The 14,309-nt window shown below is 47.2% G+C and overlaps 1 pseudogene; it reads right to left on the reverse strand.

Moving 5' to 3' along the window:
• Positions 1-10,008: 10,008 nt before the first annotated feature.
• LOC138998577 (nucleophosmin-like) lies at positions 10,009-13,883 on the reverse strand (annotated as a pseudogene).
• Between the last annotated feature and the right edge of the window lie 426 nt (positions 13,884-14,309).

The raw sequence follows: 14,309 nt of genomic DNA on the forward strand, positions 1-14,309 counted from the left end.
GATCCTTCTTTCTTGCTCATCACTGTTTCTCTGTCTCTCTACCTCTCCCTTCCTTTCTACATCTAATATATATATGAACCATACCTGTCAGTTCCTGAATCAGCTTACTCTTCACTCCCAGTCTTGGCATATTCTGGAACCTATGCCCTGAAGGACCGCCCACTCATTACACTGGTTGCCAGAAACAAGGTCCACTTCATAAAGCCCTCGTGGTGGACTTAGGATTCTGGGCTTAGTGTCTGTTCAAAGTATCCAGGTCCCAGGGCTACAAGAGCAGCTTGGCTAGGCCAAGGACTCCACTCTACCAGAGGCCACAAGTGTGTCAGACCCTGAAACAAGTTCCACAAACCCGTACACCTAATCGATTCTGCATTTGCAGCAATTTGTGGAAAGAAAATGGTCTGTGAGAGCCTGGCAAAAACCAGGCTCTATGGGCTCAGGCTGCTCAGTGCCCTTGTCCAGCCCAGAGGCGAGGTGCCCTCCAGATGCCTGTGTTATCTCCGGGCTCAGTCCTCAGTGCTCACTCTGCCAGTTCCCTTATCATTTACAGGACTTCCCCTCCCTGTCCACAGCGCTGTCCTCTGTCCTCCAGTCTGTCCTTCCTCTGAGCAATGTTAGGAAAAGTTAGAATCCTACCTCAGAAAATGTCCCTCTATTTTCACAACCATCTATGGCCCCAGCGTTCTGAGAATGAAATTAAAACTCCTCGTGCAAAACCACACCTCATCTTCTCTGTTGCCTTTAGACCCCAAACAGGCAAGGGGTCTCCTACGCCTCCAGGCTCAGCCCCACCCCCGTGTCCTTAGAAGGTGGCATTGCAGCCTGTGGCCCTTTCCCATCACACCCTGTGTCATCCACGATCGACTCACTGTTCTGGATGCGGCTTCCTGGGCTGCAGTAACTGAGAGGCTCCAGTCCCCAAGGCTGGAGGGTTAAGTGGGGTGAGGCTGCGGGAAGGCTGTAAGCAGAGGAGTCTGGGAGGCACGGAGGCCCCAATCCCCGCCTGTTGATGCTCAACAAATCTCAGACACACCCTGCACAGCAAGGACGCTGCCTCCTAGGCCTCCTCTTACTCACGACCAGTGGGCTGAAGCCTCTGAGTCCTTGAAGAAACTAAAGAGGTCAAAATGCCCGCCAGGAGGAGGAAGGCGGAAGTCCCGCCCTAACGGGATGCACTGACACCAAAGTGCCTTTAAGCTCCGCCCACGTGTACGCATTACTATCTGGGTAATGTAGTTTTCTCACACCAAATGTGCCTCTTAGCTCTGCCCATGTGCACGCATTCCTTCCTGGGTAATGTAGTTTTCTCCAAGTTCAAGGGGCGGGCTAGCATCCCAGCCAATGACATTGGTGAATAAAGGTGATGTGGTTCAGCAAGTGGCCCTGGGAAGGACAAGGTGGGACCAGAGACCTGGTTAACAGGAACAGACTGGAAGATCTCCCAGGAGATGGGTGTGGGAGGACTGGGAGAGATCCCCCTAAGAATATATGCACAGCCGTAACCGGTTTGGCGCAGTGGATGGGGCATCGGCCTGAGGACCGAAGGGTCCCAGGTTCCATTCCGGTCTAGGGCATGTACCGTGGTTGCGGGCACATCTCCAGTGGGGAGTGTGCAGGAGGCAGCTGATTGATATTTCTATCTCATCGATGTTTCTAACTCTCTATCTCTCTCTCTTCTTCTCTGTGAAAAATCAGTAAAATATATTTACAAAAAAAAAGAATATATGCACAGAGGAAAATGGGAGACATCTGTAATACTATCAACGATAATAAATGCATTAAAATTTTTTTTGGTTTTGAGGTTTTTGCTTATTTTATTAAAAAATACAGAATCCAAAGTTGATTGTGACGGGAGAGGGGAGGCCCTGTCACCAGCTCCAGGCGTGGCAACACCACCACCCAGGCCAACCCCTACAAAAGTCCCCCCCCCCCCACACCCCATCCCCTGCCAGCTGGAATGCCTGGTGGTCTCCAAGCACCTGTGCACCATATGTATTTATATATAACATATATAAAACCCAGACCAGGAAAGGTGGGTAGAAATATGAAATCTGTATGAATGTGCTGTTTACTTCATTAAAATGTCTTTGGGAGGGGGGTTTCTTTTTGGCAGGCCCACCCCCCATCTTGTAGTGTCCTGTTTTCTTTTTTCTTATAAATATTCTTAGTCACAGAGTAGAGTAAGAGGGCTCTGACAGATGAACAAGCTTATTGCAAAGTGTGGCTTCTACTCTAAAAAGTCCACCCACCCTCCCACCAAAATAAAAGATGCCCCTGAAGATGTGAGAAAAGAAGAAGCTGTCCAGTTCGTCCTCAGGAATACAGTAAAAATAAACCACAGTATATAGCTCCTGGCCCTATTTACAGAAATGTAAGGTCTTCTTGGGCTCAGGGGTGATGGAGAGAGGCTGTGGAGCACAGTGGGGAGCTGTAATTCGGAATGGCTGGAACCCCAGGGGCCTCTGGTGAAACAGCGTGGGTTTCCACTCTGGGAGACAATCACCATGCATGCGGAGAGGAGTGGGGCTGAGGGGATGAGAATTTGAGGTGGGTTCAGAGTCCTGGGCCAGAATCCAGGGGTCTCACCTTTACCCTTCTGCCTCATGTGGGCCTGTCCTGGGGCATCTGGGGGGTCTGCAGTGGTCTCCAGCCAGGACCCAACAAATGGAGCAACCAGTCTAGGGGTCACCCATCCCCATCCCCCAGGGGGCCAAGGACCTCCCCCAAAACTAATGTGTTTCCTTTCAAAGTCACTGGCAACAGCAAGGAATAAATTAAATTAAAAATTCAAGCCGTTCTGATCCAACCATGAAAAATAAACAAACAAAAAACCCCAACCTCACTGATAGTTTGTCAGGATCTCCAGTGCCCCTGAGGAGATGGTCTGGTCAGGGGCTGTACTGACACCCTGCCCCTCAGGCATCAGGGGCTGTTGGCTGTCCCCGTCACTGGGGCTGGTTCTGGAGAGGGCAGAAACCCCCTGTAGGTGGGGGCAGCACCAGTCGAGGGAGAGCCAGGCGCCTCTATTTGGTCTTGGATTCGGTCGTCCAGGTGGGGCCGGCATCACGTGGGCCAGAACTAGGAGCCCAAAAGGGTCCAGAGTACCGGGACAGTGCTGAGGAAGAGCTGACAGCTGCCCAGGCTACTGCACGAATTATTGCTGGTGAAGATGGCGCAGGGGCCTCACACAGGGTCTCGTTGCTTGGCCGCACATAAACCTTTAGCCGAAGGCAGGGCCGGTCACCAGCATTGGTGGTGTGGCAGAGATGTAGTAATACTCGTGGCCCGGGCGGAACTCGAAGCCCAGCGAGAAGGGCGTGAAGAGCTGGAACTTCTCGGAGATCTTGAGGGGCCCCCGGGCTCTGCTAGCATGTTGCACTCCCAGGGCTTGAAGCCGCGCTGCTGGTGGTCGCAGGAGGCGTGGCCCTCGCCTTGACCATGTACAGCACATAGTGCTCCATGCGCTCAGCTGGAGGCAGCCGCGCCCCGTAGCGCGGGCAGTAGATGTCCAGGTAGTCACTGATGCTCACCTCCACCGTGCAGCCCCCACGGTCGTCCCCCGCACCCGCGTGGAACCTGGGGTTGCTGCGGTTCCAGTAGACTGTGTAGCGGTCCGGAACGATTGGCTAGTTCCTGAGTGTTTGTGGTTTTGCCTTTTCACCGGGTTTTCTGAAGCCTTTTCTGATGGAGGCGAGTCGTAGCTGAGGTAGGCCTCAAAGGACATGCTGGGCGGGGGGAATTCCTCCTCCTCCTCCTCCTCCTCCTCCTCCTCCTCCTCCTCCTCCGCCGCCGCCGCCTCCGCTGCCGCAGCCACCGCCACCGCCATGGCCACTGCCTCCTCCATCTCAGACGGGGGACCTGCTGGTTTCCTTCCCAGGAGAGGAGTTCTGACATTCCCTTTTGGAGTCCTGGGGTTGTCCCCTACCTTCTGCCTAACCGTGGGCAGCAGGCCCCCTGGCCCCTTTCCTGCATCTAAGCCATGTAGACGCTGCTGCTGCTCATATTTGTGCGACTGTATTTCCCCTGAGTGTTTGTGCTTTCGCTTCTTCTCGGGGTTGTCTGAAGCCACCTCCGATGGAGGCGTAGACTTCTGGGGGCTGCTGCCCCCTCTTTCCTTCCTCTTCTTGACCCCATGAGAGGACAGCTTTCCCCCGGTTCCTTCTCCGCAGATAGGCTGTGTGCTTTCCTCCCTGGCGGAGGCCGGGTGAGGTCTCTGGGTGCTCCCAGCTGAGGGCTCCTTCTGGCCCTTGGCCCCCAGCGGGGGATTGTCCTTGTGGGAAGGCGGGCGCTCCCCTGTCCGACTCACAGCCCCTCTCCCCTGGGGTGCCCCCAGGTGCCTGTCCCGAGAGGCTGCCCGGCGGCCTTCTGCAGGCCTCTGAGGTGCCTCGTGGGCCAGGGCCTGGGACCGGCGATGGACTCCAGACATCCAGGGAGCACCTGCCACCCATGGAAGGGACGAGCCTCTGCCGCCAGAAGGCTCTGTGTGGCCGGGCCTTCTCTCCTCCCAGCAGTCACGAAAGTGCGGCCCTGGGAGGGGCCTCGTGAGCGGCGAGGACGCTCTTTGCTTTCTCCATGGACGCTCAGAGCTGTGGGATGCGCCTCAGGATGCGCGGGGGTGTCCCTCCATCTCGTCCCCCAGTGGAAGAGACACCTGGGGGCGTGGGCTTGGGGGAGCTTTGGAAGGGTTCTCCTCCGACGCCCGCTCCTCACAGTGCTTCCTTTCCCGGGAACCAGCTTCTGGCACCCAGTCCCTGGCGGGTGAGGCTTCGGAAATGCTTGCACTTGGACGTGCGTGCGACCTTCTCGCTGGTCAGCCACAAGCCAACTGATGCTGAGCAGGGCCAGCAGCAGCTTTATAGAAGGTCTAGCGTCGAGGGCGGGGTCACGCGGGCAGGGGTTAGGGGCGGGGTTTGGCTCCTCCCACGGGGGACCCAGGACCAATGGAACCTTGAGGGCTTCCTGTGTGGCGGGAGCAGGGTCACTTGTGGGTTACCTGAATCCCTTTCTGGAGGAGGAAACTGAGGCTGAGGCAGGTGAAATTCATTTGCATAAGCGGCTCAATTCTCAGGAAGACAGGAAGCTGGAGGTGAAGAAGCTGAGGGCCAGGCTGAGGGTACCTTTCTGAACAGGGGAAAGAGTGGGAGCCTAGGGAGAGAACGCCATCTGTCTGCAGTCAAACAGCTTAGCCCTACCGAGGGCAGGACTAGTCCCTGTGTCTGTGGGTCCCCGCGGAGCAGGGTCTGAGCAAGGCCTCCATCAGTTCTTCTGGAAGGAATGGTTGAATGACCTTGTGCTCTCGTCACCTGCACACCTGCACACCAACAGTCGGGCCTGACTCACATCAGCCCTTCCCCTTCCAGAGTTCTTGAGGGCACTTCCCTTCACCCTATAAGGACTCCGTTTCAGTAGCTTTCTGATTCCTGCCCCAAAGCACAACTCCACAGTCGCCACACTGGCTCCATTGCTTTGACTAGAGAAGAACAAAATAGATGGCAGCTCATCCCCAGGAATGAACCTGCTCTGACCCCTTGAGCAAATCGGAGAGCTCCGTGGACGCTCCACCTTGTTCTGTCTATATGTGAAGTTATTTGGTCTCTTGGACGATTCCATAGGCATACCTTTGAGTTTCCCCCTCAGATTTGCTGTGGCCTTAACCTTATTCGCTGAGAAGTCTGTATTTCCCTTGCCATTCGGGGTTTGAAAGATACCCCAAGTGTTAGAATTGGTGAGAAGTGAGAGTTCCTGAGCGTTATCATTGTGTTCAATATGCTCAGAAGTATCCATGTACGGAGTGAACACTGCACGAATCCTCAGAGTCATAAATCCATTTTGAAGAAAGGATATGTGACACACACACAAAGTAGTAAAACAAAAACACTACATTCCCACAACTCAGACACACGGAGGTGTTCACCGGGGGTGGACCTTGGTGTATCTCCAAGCATCCTTCTAAATCTTTTCCGTGTGTGTATATACACAAATGTACACATGGTGTGGTGTGTGTGTGTGTGTGTGTGTGTGTTTAATTGGAATGAAATAAAGTTTTAAATATCATTCTTCTATTTTTTAATCCTCCCCCAATGGTTTTTTTTTTCCATTGGCTTTTACTTTACTTTATCTTTTGAAATATATATTTATTGATTAACAAACGGAAGGAAGATGGGGGGGGGAGAGAGAGAGAGAGAGAGAGAGAGAGAGAGAGACCAATGATGAGAATCATTGATTGGCCGCACCATGCAGGCCCCACACTGGGGACTAAGCCCAAAAGCTGGGCATGTGCCCTCGTCAGGAAATTAACCCACGACCCTTCAGTGCCCAGGCCAGTGCTCTGTCCACCGAACCAAACCGGCTAGGGCTCTATTGATTTTATTTTTAGAGAGAGTTGGAAAGAGCGGGAAAGACAGAGAGAAAGACCGATTGGCCTCCTGCAGGTGTCTTCACCATGGTGGAGTAGGAGCCTGCAACCAAGATAGTGCCCTTGACCAGAATGGAACCGGGTACCTGACGCTCTATCCACTGAGCCATCGTTACCCTGTATGGAAAACCATCCCTGCTGTCTCTATGTATCCAAATGTCCTCTTTGTCTCAGGACAACAGTCCTATTGGATAAGGTCCCACCCTAACCAGGTCATTTTAAGTTCATCTCCTCCTAAAACTCCTATCTCCAAATACAGTCCCATTCTAAAGTATTCAGGGTTAGGGCCTCCATGTATAAGCTGAGCAGGGGACACAATTTCGGGCATCAAAAAGGCTTAAACGACTTTTGGTAAGCACGTTCTGAATATATGCTATTATAATGGTACTGGCTAAAATAGTTCTTGGGCAGTCTGTGTCTGACAGTTCCAATATTTTGATGTTTCATTGCCTCATTATGTTGTTCTTGTGTTTGACTGTGTAGGGCAGGGTAGTTGATCACTTGTTTTTAGAAATAGTGTTGGATGAAAGGTGATGCCATTGTCCTGTCCAGGGGATTGAGGTTTGTTTCTGCCTTGTGCCTGCAGGCGGCTGCATCTCAATCCAATTTCAGAAACTGATGATCTTTCTGGGCCACCTAGAGAATGGGAAACTGAGGCGGGGCAACTTACTCCTACCTTCTCTTCTGTCTTTATTCCTAGGACTGAGCCCTTCACAGATTTTTCCCTATGGTCCCCTACAGGCTTCCCACTCTTGCTGGCTCCTGGATTCCAACAATTGTGCCTGTACCTCCTTGAAGTTTTCTTTTCCTGTCTTCCTTTCTTTCTTTCTGTTAATCCTCACCCCAGGATATTTTTTCGCATTGATTTTTAGAAAGAGTGGAAGGGAGGGACCGTGGGTAAGAGCAGAGACAGAGGAAGTGAGAGAATTGATTGGCGGCAGCCTCCCCAATTTGGCCAAACCCCCTCCGGGGCCTGGGATTGAACCTGTAACCCAGGTACATGCCTTTGATGGCAATCAAACCTGTGACCCTTGGGAGTGCGGGCTTATTCTCCAAACACGGAGCTCACTGGCCAGGGTGAGGTTTTCAAATGCACACTGCTCAGCATCTCAGCCCCTGAGAAGGAGGCAATGTCCTTGAGGAAAAGTGGCTTCAAATGGCACAATCATTTCTGTGCATGAATGAGTACACACACACACACACACACACACACAAACACACACACACGGTCATATCTGGAGGATATAAAGCCTATCATTAAAATTGCTACATCAAAGTGCTCACATATGTGTATATATGACACATGTGCATACGCGCGTGAACCATCATACCTCTCCATTTCCCCCTCCAGAGCCTTCTCTATGCCTGTATATATACACACAAATGCACACACACTCTCCAGGCAGGGAGGCAGGGGCTGTGGCCCAGGAATTCACAAGCACAACACTAACAAACTCCAGGAGTCGGTTGCTTTAACATCATTTATTGAGTTGGGCCATCTGTGTATGCCTCCTCACAGAGGGTTTTGAAGGTAACCCAGTCTTTGTCTTGATCAAATCTAAGAATTCCTGACAGTAATGACTGTGATCACCAGTCGCAGTAGTATACATTGCAGTTCAGGTAATGCATGGATAGTTACGGACTTGGAAATCAAATTTCAGGAAGTGATAATAAGTCCAATAAGTGCACCACATTCCCACCACCCAGATATACAAAAGCTGTCCTCTGTGGGTCCAGATCCTTCTCTGTGTGTGGTGTATGCATGCAAGGGCTCACAAGCTCTGCAGACTGGGCTGGCAGGAAGGTGCACAGGTGCAACCCTGGAAATCGATGGCAGTCTCATCCAAGAGTTCCCACAACGGCCAAGATGCTGGTCTCCTGTGGAAGGAGCACTCCCTCACTGTGCTCGCAGGCCTCCTTCCAATTCCCATCTCCAGGGAAGCCCGGGCCTTATCGTAGGAAGTAGGTCCACTTCTTGTAATCTGTAATGGACTTGGCCATCAGCGGTGCCATCTTCTTCACAGGCTTCTTCTGGCCGCTGACCACCCGCTTCCCAGGGATGGGGTGACAGCTGTGGCGACGGGCAGGGTCAGAGGGAGCCCGGGTGTCTGCTGCGGGGGCTGGGGCAGGCGGGGCTTTTTCCTGGACATCTGCTCCTGCTCCTCCTCTTTCAGACGATTCTGAAAAAGGCCTCTTTGCTGGTGGGTCCTGGGGCCTGTTGGTGCTGAGGTGCAGGACCAGTTCTGGGACCTCCTGCTCTTGGGGCAGCAGCTGTGCCGTGTGTTCTTCCCGCCTTGCTTTCTCCAAGGCGCGGTGACACTGCTGCTGCTTCCAAAAGGGATCTGTCTCTGCAACTGGTGCTTCATGGTGTTCCTCCAGGCCAGGCAGCTCCTCAGGTGTGTCACTAGTTTGCCCACGGCTCTATTAGATGTTCACTTGTAAACCTACACAAAGGTAACTTGAAATCACCAGATTAAATAAACTCAAGCCTAATTAAGCACCCAGATTTCCCATTCCTCTTGGTATATTATTTTAATCCTTACTAATGGCAAATATTCTAACAGCAAACACCCATTACATTGGGTTGGACACAAATTTTCCTAAGTATTAAGCTCTCATCCTTTCCTATTTCCTGCCTCTACTGGCATGCTCGAGGGGCTTTATGAAGATCATCCTGCTTGGCCTGATGAGGTTGCTGAAAACCTCTCTTCCAGAGTTGATCACATTCTTCTCAGTCTCTCTCTCATTCTATTTAAATGTTAATATATATGGATCAACCTAGGAACTCAGGGACAAAGTTAATGGGCAACTAAAAATTCTAATGTATTAAAAGTTACTGATGCTATTGCATATAGGGCAACCGTAAGTAGCACTTTTTTTAAATCCTCTTCGTGGATGTTTTTTAACTGACTTTAGAGAGGAAGGGGAAGAGAAACATCATTTAGTTGCCTTCATATGCATCCCGACCGGGAACGGCCTCAACCCTTTGGTGCACGCGACAACACTCCAACCGAGCCACCCAACCAAGACATGAATGGCACTTTATTCCCCAGTGTGCACCTAGTATTTACCATTGCCTTAGGTTAGCAAACAAATCAACTCTTGTTTCCAACCTAATTTTAAATTCTCCATGAAAATCCTATTCTCATTTAGGATCTTAATTTCTCAATAAGGACCAGAGAACCAGGAGCCAAAGTCTTTGGAGGGTGGGGATCCAGAAGTCACAACTTACGAAATGAATGTAGCTACAGCTATTCTGAGTCTTTTTCCACCCAACCCATTTACCATAAACTATTCAGCATAAAATACACCAAACTGGTAGCCACAGTCATGTGACCACAACAATATTCCTCAGGAAAAAGGTACCTAGTCAAACATCAGGAAAATACTTCTGAAAGTTCTCAATGCACTGCAGCACTTTTAAGGTTCATAGTTCCAACAGTATCCTTTAACTTGGCTCTTTTAACCCAGAATGACAACCTCTGATCATTTACCCTTTTTTAAAAGCTATTACCCAATTCCACAGGAAGATTTTGGAAAATAATTTTCTTAAAACTCCCCATAACAACATTGTCAAGCTTCTAAGTCCATACTTACTCTTCATCATCATCATCATCCTCATCATCATCCTCATCATCTTCATCAGCAGCAAGTTTTACTTTTTTCTTTAAAAATAAAAACAATAAGACCTCATGAGTAAGTGCCCAAACTGAAGGCCAGAATGAGACCTGTAACAAATAAATTACATCCCTACCTGTGGGACCTTGCTGGCACCTCCAGGGGCTGACCGCTTTCCAGACATACTGAGGAGTTTCACATCCTCCTCCTCGTCATCTTCTGACTCTGCATCTTCCTCCACAGCTAAAATAAATTTAGGAGGCACTACTAAAACTCAACCCAGAAGCAATAACTCACCAAAAAGGGCATTAATATATAATAATGAGTATTTAAAAACAGATTCTACTACTTAAAAAAGGCAAAAAGCAAACACATTTTACAAAAAGGAACGGTGGGGCCTAACACTCATTACAGGTTTTAAATGCAAAGTAACAGGTGTTTCCAGTTATAAATTAGTAATGTAACTACTAGATTCCCATTTGAACCTACTATAAAGACAGTAGTCCAGCAGGAACAAGGTAACTGCATAAAAGACAACAAAAATAACATACCTACTAAGTGCTGTCCACTAATATGCACAGGCCCTGAACCACACTTCAACCGTAAGACCACAGGTGGTGTTATTTCAAAGCCACCAAGGGAAACCTAAAAGAGATTTGAAATCAATAAATATTGTACAGAAAATAAAAAGTTAAATGTTTTGGTATAAAACCTGCTCATAACTTACAAATGTTTGTGTTAACAGGCATGACAGGCAAATCCATGAACCAAATGAACAAACCAATGAACCCGTTTTCCCACCTGATACACAAGAGCAATCACCATATTCCAGTGTTCATCATTCAACCCTGCAGCAACAACCAAGCTTATCTCCCTGGGGTAACCTGCCTGAGGGCAACAGAATTAGACCTTGCCATGAAAGCCAAATTACAAGTGCCCTTACTGTTGGCTGTACAGACATTTTCAAAGTTGCCAGTGTTACTTTAATTGGACTGCCTTCGTAATTCATTGCCTCTACTTCAACACTGTGCAGTTCATCCTTTGCTCCAGCCCCTAGACTGACCTGTGAACAGAAAAATAGCACTTCAACTTAAGTTTCTATATCATACAATCCCCCCAAAAGTTCTTTTTTTTCTTTTTTTTTATTGCTAAAAGTATTACAAAGGGTATTACATATGTGTCCTCCCCCCCCCTTGACAATCCCCTGGCCTCCCTTACCCCCCAGTGTCTTATGTCCATTAGTTATGCTTATATTCATGCATACAAGTCCTTCGGTTGATCTCTTACCCCCCTCCCTCCTGCCCCCCAACCCTCCCTGGCCTTCCCGCTGCAGTTTAACAATCAGTTTCAGGCAGCTCTGCCTCTGTATCTATTATTGTTCAAAAGTTTGTAATGGTATTTATTATCCATAAATGAGTGAGATCATGTGGTATTTTTCCTGCATTGACTGGCTTATTTCACTTAACATAATGCTCTCCAGTTCCATCCATGCTGTTGCAAATGGTAAGAGTTCCTTCTTTTTTACAGCAGCATAGTATTCCATCGTGGAGATGTACTAGAGTTTTCTAATCCATTCATCTACTGATGGGCACTTAGGCTGTTTCCAGATCTTAGCTATGGTGAATTGTGCTACTTTGAACATATGGGTGCATATATCCTTTCTGATTGGTGTTTCTGGTTTCTTGGGATATATTCCTAGAAGTGGGATCACTGGGTCAAATGGGAGTTCCAGTTCTAGTTTTTTGAGGAAACTCCATATTGTCTTCCAGAGTGGCTGCACCAGTCTGCATTCCCACCAGCAGTGCACAAGTGTTCCTTTTTCTCCACATCCTCTCCAGCACTTGTAGTTTGTTGACTTATTAATGATAGCCAGTCTGACAGGTGTGAGATGGTATCTCATTGTTGTTTTGATTTGCATCTCTCGGATGATTAGTGACTTTGAGCAAGTTTTCATATGTCTCTTGGCTTTCTGAATGTCCTCTTTTGAAAGGTGCCTATTTAGATCCTTTGCCCATTTTTTGATTGGATTGTTTATCTTCTTTTTGTTAAGTTTTATGAGTTTCCTATAAATTTTGGAGATTAGGCCATTATCAGATATGACATTGGCAAATATGTTTTCCCATGCAGTGGGCTTTCTTGTTGTTTTGTTGATTGTTTCTTTTGCTGTGCAGAAGCTTTTTATTTGGATGTAGTGCCATTTTAATATTTGACAAAGGAGGCAAGAACATACAATGGAGCCAAGAGAGTCTCTTCAATAAATGGTGTTGGGAAAAGTGGACAGATATATGCAAGAAAATGAAACTAGACCACCAACTTACACCATACACAAGAATAAACTCAAAATGGATAAAGGACTTAAATGTACGGCAGGAAACCATAAAAATTCTAGAAGAATACAAAGGCAACAAAATCTCAGACATATGACGAAGCAATTTCTTCACTGACACAGCTGCTAGGGCAGTTGAAACTAAAGAGAAAATGAACAAATGGGACTACATCAAAATAAACACCCCCAAAAGTTCTTATGTTAAAAACAAGTTACTTATAAACTTTTTGCTATTACCACTGATGGAAAACTAATTTGTGCACAATGTTGCTTTCAAGTTTTATGGGACTTTTACAATCAATTTCTCATATTCAGTAAATTTGAACAAATGCATAAAAATGCATTAGATGACATACAGGGTGTCCCAAAAAATGCATACACACTTTAACAGCTGGTAGCTCAATTTTGAAAATGAAATGCATTTTAACAAACACTGTCTTTATGATTATTCAAAGCGTGTGTATATATATATTTTTTTTTGGGGGGAGGGAGATGACACCCTATAGTTGTACATGTCATCACCTATCCACAGTATGATTACCCAACATTTATTGACCACCTAGAAGTTAAGCAGCAGGCTATGGTCAGGGGACAAAGAACATTTACCACTACCCCAAAGACTTTGTAAGGCAGCGGTTCTCAACCTTCCTAATGCCGCGACCCTTTAATACAGTTCCTCATGTTGTGGTGATCCCCAATTTTATTGTTACAAATTGAACATAATTAAAGCATAGTGATTAATCACAAAAACAATATGTAATTATGTATGTTTTCTGATGGTCTTAGGCAACCCCAGGGAAAGGGTCGTTCAACCCCCAAAGGGGTCATGACCCAAAGGTTGAGAACCGCTGTTATATAAGGCATCTTAAGTTTATAAATATAAAAAGTTGAACAGTAGTGTAACTGGACTTTTATATAATTACCAAAGGAGTAGTAAAAATACCAAGTTTTGTATCACAGCTATACAGAAAAATCAGTATACAATACCCAGTTATAAAAATACTATAATAAAAATTAAGTATTAAGCCACACAAATAGGAACTAAGGCTGGAATCAAGAAAGGTTTAGTAGCATATTTTGAAAAGTTTAAATACCGTTCGTAAAGATAATTGGTGCTCATTTTCATCATTATCCACCTTAAGTGGTAATCTTTGTCGGCCTTTAGTTCACAACCTGAAAAAGAGCAACTAAAACATAGAGAAATAACACTGAACCTTCAGTGTGGGTAACCAAAAGGAAACAATTAACTTGTGGCTTTTTACTGTTCTACCAGGCCTTTCATCCTAGATTTCTTAGGGGTGCATATATCCTTTCTGATTGGTGTTTCTGGCTTCTTGGGATAGATTCCTAGAAGTGGGATGACTGGGTCAAATGGGAGTTCCATTTTTAGTTTTTTTAGGAAACTCCATACTGTTCTCCAGAGTGGCTGCATCAGTCTGCATTGCCACCAGCAGTGCACAAGTGTTCCTTTTTTCCACATCCTCTCCAACACTTATTGTTTGTGGATTTGTCGATAATGGCCATTCTGGCGGGTGTGAGAAATTTTTTGATACATGCAACCGTAGTAAAACAAAGGTTTATATTTTTTATATTTATTTTATATCTTTAAATGCCATTTAAGAAAGAAAAATAAACCAATAAAATGAGTTTGCATGTCACCTCTGACACTCATGTCATAGGTTCGCCATCACTGATCTATATGGATATCTGCCTTATTGTTGCTTGAAAACACAGTGTCAGTAGGAACATAAGGGGAGAGTGACTTCGATGGGACCAATGCCTGGTATCTTTTCTTTTTTTTAATTAAATCTTTATTGTTCAGATTATTACATTTGTTCCTCTTTTTTCCCCCATAACTCCCCTCCTTCCAGCTCCCACCCTTCCCTCTGCCCTCACTCCCCACCCCACTGTCCTCATCCATAGGTGCATGATTTTTGTCCAGTCTCCTCC

The sequence above is a fragment of the Myotis yumanensis genome, unplaced genomic scaffold (genome assembly GCF_028538775.1).
Source record: "Myotis yumanensis isolate MYYU_CA2020_CCGP unplaced genomic scaffold, mMyoYum1.0.hap1 SCAF_20, whole genome shotgun sequence".
In the NCBI taxonomy this organism is placed as follows: domain Eukaryota; kingdom Metazoa; phylum Chordata; class Mammalia; order Chiroptera; family Vespertilionidae; genus Myotis; species Myotis yumanensis.